This window comes from Frankliniella occidentalis, unplaced genomic scaffold (genome assembly GCF_000697945.3).
Source record: "Frankliniella occidentalis isolate FOCC.00 unplaced genomic scaffold, Focc_3.1 Scaffold54, whole genome shotgun sequence".
Lineage (NCBI taxonomy): Eukaryota > Metazoa > Arthropoda > Insecta > Thysanoptera > Thripidae > Frankliniella > Frankliniella occidentalis.
The window spans coordinates 860,206-865,941 of NW_026267184.1; the positions used below are offsets into that span (position 1 = coordinate 860,206).

General features: G+C 52.3%; 1 protein-coding gene across 1 annotated transcript in view; it reads right to left on the reverse strand.

Moving 5' to 3' along the window:
• The window catches only part of LOC113213117 (uncharacterized), a 130,039-nt gene that overhangs the window by 106,861 nt on the left and 17,442 nt on the right, over window positions 1–5,736 (reverse strand). The window lies entirely within an intron of this gene.

Below are 5,736 nucleotides of genomic sequence, written 5' to 3' on the forward strand. Positions count from 1 at the left end.
CTCCCATGTGGCAGTTCGCGCCTGCTGTTATGACTTGGCAGCGCGGCCAAGGAGCTGCCTTCGCGCCATAACTGACTGCTCCCCCCCCCTTCCCCCCAAACTCTTCTTATTCCCGCCCAACCTCGCCCACACCAACAACGACCGCACCCCGCACCCGCGCGACTCGCCCTATTACCAACCGTGTCGCCGTGATATTCCGAGCAGCAGCAGCAGTGCGGCTAAACAGTAGCAGAGCGGGCTCTGTACAACTATAATCAGTGAACTCGGTGACCGTCGTCGTGAGTAAAGGCTCCCATAATTATCATTACCATTGCAACCTTTTTGGCCTTCTTCAAACTTCAATGGCCGCCCCCGGGTCTGGTATGGGCTATGTACACTTCACCGCCGCATCAGACCCCTCCACCCCCACCACTTTTGCCCCGTACCCGTGGGCGGTCATGTGTCAGACGTGCATCTCAACAGGCGCGCACAGTGCGGCGGCCGTGTTCCCTCGCCTGACGCCCCCGCCCCCGCCGAGGCACGCCAGTCACCCCTATAATAGGCCGCCCCCTTACGCCCTGCAGGATCCCTATGGGGAACAGAAGGGCGGTGGTTCTGACGCGGCGCGCGGCCGCCAACCTCTCCCTGCATCAAAACTTACAGCAGCAAAGGCCGTGTTGTTCGTGTGCTCTGTGCGGACGCGCGGGCCGGGGGGATGTGGAGCGAAGAAGGAGGGGGCACGGGACGTGAGGTCAACCCGTCCTTGCGTTTGGAAGAGGGGGGGGGGGCACTCCGGAACAAGTGCACTGTTAAGAAAAAAAATGTTAACCCTTCCTGCTCGGCCACTTTAAAGTGTGCAATCCTCAGTTTAACTTTTGCAAGTGTTTAGCACAAACTTAGCTTTTTAAGAAGTGCACAACTTCAAATCGCATATTACTTTTGTGTGCTCTACACGGTATAGGGGGGGGGGGGCGATTCCCCCCCCCTCCCCATCGTATCTAGTGAGCATCCTGAAAGGTAGGCAATTTGTGCTACAACACCCCTGTATGTAGGCAACCCACAGGGGATCGCCCTCCCCCCCCCCCCCCTGTCGCCCCCTCCTTATACCGCGCCTGGTGCTCTACATTTCTGATCGACACTTGCAAGTGCACAACATTTATGTGACACACCTGTCAGTTTGAAACAATTGTCAAGCATAAGTGTTTATTTGGGAGTTGCACACAGACACATGACAGAACCGCGACTGCCGCGGCCACGTGGCTTGAATGTGACGTGCTGTGTAACTTCACGGAACACTCTTAAATTTTAAAGTAACGGAATAAAGTTAGGAGTGAATATCTTATTTCGTGTTTATTTTCCAATTTAAAAACTAAAGTGAAAAAGCGTAAAGCGGCTGGTGCGGCGGCGGCGGCAGCAGTATGGGTGCGCGCGGGTAATTTAAGGGAGCGAGAAGTAGCCTCCGCCGCCGCCTCCACGAGGGAGAGGCGGCCAAAGTTTTGGCAGCGTGAAGCAGCGGAGGAGCAGGTGCAGGGGCGCGGCGGCCCAGGACACGACCTCATAAAACTAAGAGATCAACTCATCCCCCGGCGCATAACAAGTTGAACTGAATATTTTAAAGTTGACGCCCCTTAGCGTCGTCGCGACGCGTGTGGGGCTCGTACCTGTCGCAGCTATAGGCGTCGTCGTTTTATTTCCCGTCGAACTGGTCGAACTCTTGTCATTCTCAATGTTTAAATTGCCTTTCCTCCTGCGCGGGTTTGCTTTCAAATGTGTAGCGGATCAAAAAATTCTTCCTCATAAGTTGCAAACGTTTTCGTAGATGGAGTAAAAGTTACCGAATGTCCCCAAAGTCAGGTAGTATTTTCGAAAGAATTCATAAAATTATATGATTATTGACATTCTGTTCGTATACTTATTTAGAAACGTCAACAAATTTCTAGTTGCATATTCCCCCCCCCCCCCCGGGGGCGAGGAGGGGGGGTCGCATGCACTAACTACACAGGGCACTACTAGTGGAGGGAAGGGGGGTGATGGCTATGGGTCGAGCCATGGTGGGTAATTTGAATCTCGTTTTATTTTTTCTACTTTGCCCTACGTGCCGGAAGCGTCAAGTTATTTTCCTAAAAGCCACCTCTTCCTCTCTCTCTCTCTCCTCTCCTTTTCTACATAACTCTAGCCCGCCCATTTCCAGCAAGGATCAAGGCCCTCAACCCCCCAAATCCGCCAGTCAGCTGGACAGCCCAACAAGTACCAGTGCGAAAAATATTCCTCAGCGTAAAGCAGGACATGTTCTGTAAAAGAAGATTTGCAAAATTGTTAATTGAAATTCTACAGAAATCGTGGCACTTTTTCTTACCACTTAATTCTCTAAAAGCCGAAAAAAAGCAAGAAGGAAGCATAACAAACCACTACTCGCACGGCGCAGCAAGCCGAACATATTGTTTGTATTCGACACCATTGTTGTTGTCCCACATTGACAAAATAAAAGTCCGTGGCAGGACGTAACCAGAACCAGGCAAGCCCCCGCTACCGTGTGCGGAGACCAGATGCGGCTGCATCAAGTATTTACTTCCCTGGAGCAAGGCGGGGCGGAACGCGCTCTGTCGAACGCCAAACTGGTTTGTACACAACGTCGACGTAACATGGAGGTATACCGGGAAATACCTACCAACCAGCACGACCAGAAGTCAGGTACCGGCGAGCACGGTCGATCGTCAGCGTTGTTGGCTCACGAATCCGAAATAGTGTGTCGATGTTTTACTTGTATTTTTTTAAATTGTTCTCATATATGAAATATATACTTACAAATACTTCTTGTCGGCTCTGGGCTGTTCAGACGGCGTAAAATTGGTCGACGTCGTCGTCAGAGCATATCTACTACAAGTGCTAGGGCGGCAGTTCAGATGACAGGCGAGAGCGTGAAAGAGAAAGAGAAGGGGGGGGGGCGAAGAGAGGTTTAAAATTACAGCTTTCACAGGGGCAGGGTCGACTTCACAGAGAGGCAGGGGAGTTCTTGGGTGACTTGCCGCCCCGCCGCAGAGAGAGAGAGAGAGAGAGAGAGAGAGAGAGAGAGAGAGAGAGAGAGAGACGGAAGAAGATGGAGTAAAATAGAGACCGAGTTCGATAATGGTTCCAGATTAGAAAGAGAGCGCATAATGGCAGTGCAAAAGAGGAAAGGGTTTGGTATACTATCGTGTGCCGACACCACTGCTGTGCACTGGCACCGCCTTTGCGCTACTTTCGAGGCAATACTGACTAAAAGCGCGATCGGAGCAGAGCAGCAGAGGGGGTGAAAAAAAGATGGATGTGATGAGTGGGGGAAGGGGACGAAGGAAACAGTTTATATTCTGGCATTTTAGAAGACGCCTTTAAGGAAACCGCCAGACACGGTCCTAAAAGAAATAGAAATGAAAAAAAAAAGAACTTGTTGAGAAAAGGGGGGTGGAGGGGGAGGGCGCAGGAGAGCTGATGCATTTTCCCTCCAGAATAAGAGCGGGTGATGTGATATAAAACTTTTGATCTCGTCGCCCTCTTTGTGAATGGAGATGAGTTATTAGCCCGCACTGGTGCAAGAGCTCATCCTCCCTACCCCCCCCCCCTTCCCCAACAATTTGGAATCTTTTTTTTTTTCCTCTCCTACCTACCCTCTCTTCACCTTTTCTTCCCCCGAGCAGCTCCTCTACTGGACCTATTAGTCCCGCAAGTCTGGTCGCGCGGTATGGCAGGCCGTGGGGGCGGAACGGCGGAACTGCGGAAGGGGGAGAGGGGGGGAGTTGCGACTCCCCAAAGTGGTCTGTATAGGCCCCTCGCCAAACACACGCACCGCCGCGCAGGCGCAGCCGCCTGCCTAGTAAAAAAAGTCACACAAAAAGGGCGAAGCGCACGTGGTCACAAGTTTTTCAAAAAACGCTTTGCGGAAATAACCCTTTTCAACCCCTTTCATTTTTTTCATTTTTTTTTTTTTTTTCCATCCGGTCCTTTGGCATGGCGTGCGTGTGGGATGCGGAGCGGCCGCGGGGCCGGGCGATGAGGCCGACACGCCGTGCTGCCTTTTGAGGTGACTAATGAGCCTCCAACGACCCAATTAAAATATCGTCTCGGCTTGGGCCCGCAGAGCAGTGTAGAGCCCCCGGTCTCTTTTACTAGCATCCCTCTCTCCGTCGGGCGAATGATATAATCGCGTCTGAGGGTTGCTGGGGCAGACAATAAAAGTATAATATTCCACTGAATTAGTGCTTCGAAGGCGGCTGGGAATCACCGGGGTCGGTCCCTTGGCTCTCCAAAATATCGCAATTTTTTGATACTTTTTTTATTGTTTTGAGGCGATTGCCAATTTTGACAATCTCTAAGAGAGTGAATTTTGACAATCCCTTAAAAATTGCCAACGTTGACAATCCATTGGAGACTGTTTTTGGCCTCCTTTTGGCAGGTTCCAAAGGAATGCCGACATTGGAGACGCAACAACGGCGTTTAAAGCGGGCGTGTTGAGGAATTTTGACATAATATGCGAAAAGAAAATAACGAAACGCCATAATTACTATTACCCAAACACTCCCGGCGTCATGGCAAAATAACAATAAAAAAAGAACATTAAATTGTAAAGCGGCGCGACACATCCGCGTGTCTCTAACACCCCTCATCATAATCATCTACGTGATAAAACTCGGCGCCGGTCGCTGGCCGCACTCGTTCATTAATTAATGCCCCCTCTTCTCTCTCTCGCTCGCTCGCTCTCTCTTTCTCTCTCTCTCTCTCTCTTTCTCTCTCTCTCTCTCGCTCTCTCTCTCTCTCTCGCTCTCTCTCTCTCTCTCTCTACCGCCGCCGCCCGCCGCCGCGGCACGGGTTGCCACGCAAGTGGATGATCCGTCATTACGATGAAGCTGTCACTGGCTGTGCCCTTGTTCTTTGTGCCTCGACGACGGCGCCTACGGGACGGGAGGGGAGGGGAGGGGGAGTAGCTTTGCTGCTGGTCTGCTTCTGCTGGTAGTGGGTGAGCGAACAAACACCTGCGCGACGATGAAAGAGATAGGGAAATGCTCCGCCATTAATTACACAAGCGGCGTGCGAGAGAGAGAGAGAGAGAGAGAGAGAGAGAGAGAGAGAGAGAGAGAGGCGCCGCGCTTGGCACTTCATTATCCCCACGCTCCACAGAACGCCTCCTCTCGCCGCGGTGAGGTGGTTGGGAGGTGTGGCGCGTGAATGATATGAAACGTGAAGCGTACCTGAGAACACCTCTCAGAAGCTTCCTCAACAGCCGCACACACGCTCACGCACACTCGTGAATAGAGAGGAGCGGTTGTGCGTATGGACGGCAGTAACTCAACCCCCTTTCCGCACACACTCACGCGCACGCGCGCACGCACGCACGCACGCACTGCACGCGCGAGTTTTAAATTTATCAATTATCATTATCGTTCGTGATAAACTGCTCCGACCAGGGGGCGGGCCCGGCGGCTGTAAGAGGGGGGGGGGGGGCGGCTGTATAGCAGCGGCGTAAGGAGAAGGTTTCGATGTAATCAAAATTTATCATCGCGGTCGATATGTGCGTAATGTGCGTGGAGAGAAAGGGTGATAGAGTGGCGTGAGAGGGTGAGAAAGGGAGGGTGAGAGAGGGAGGGTGAGAGAGGGAGGGTGAGAGAGGGAGGGTGAGAGAGGGAGGGTGAGATAGAGAGAGCGGACGGGTGAAATGGAGAGGGTGGGGTTGGAGAGGGTTAGGTGAGAGAGAGGTGTGAGCAGAGTCGTGTGCTGCGCTGCTTT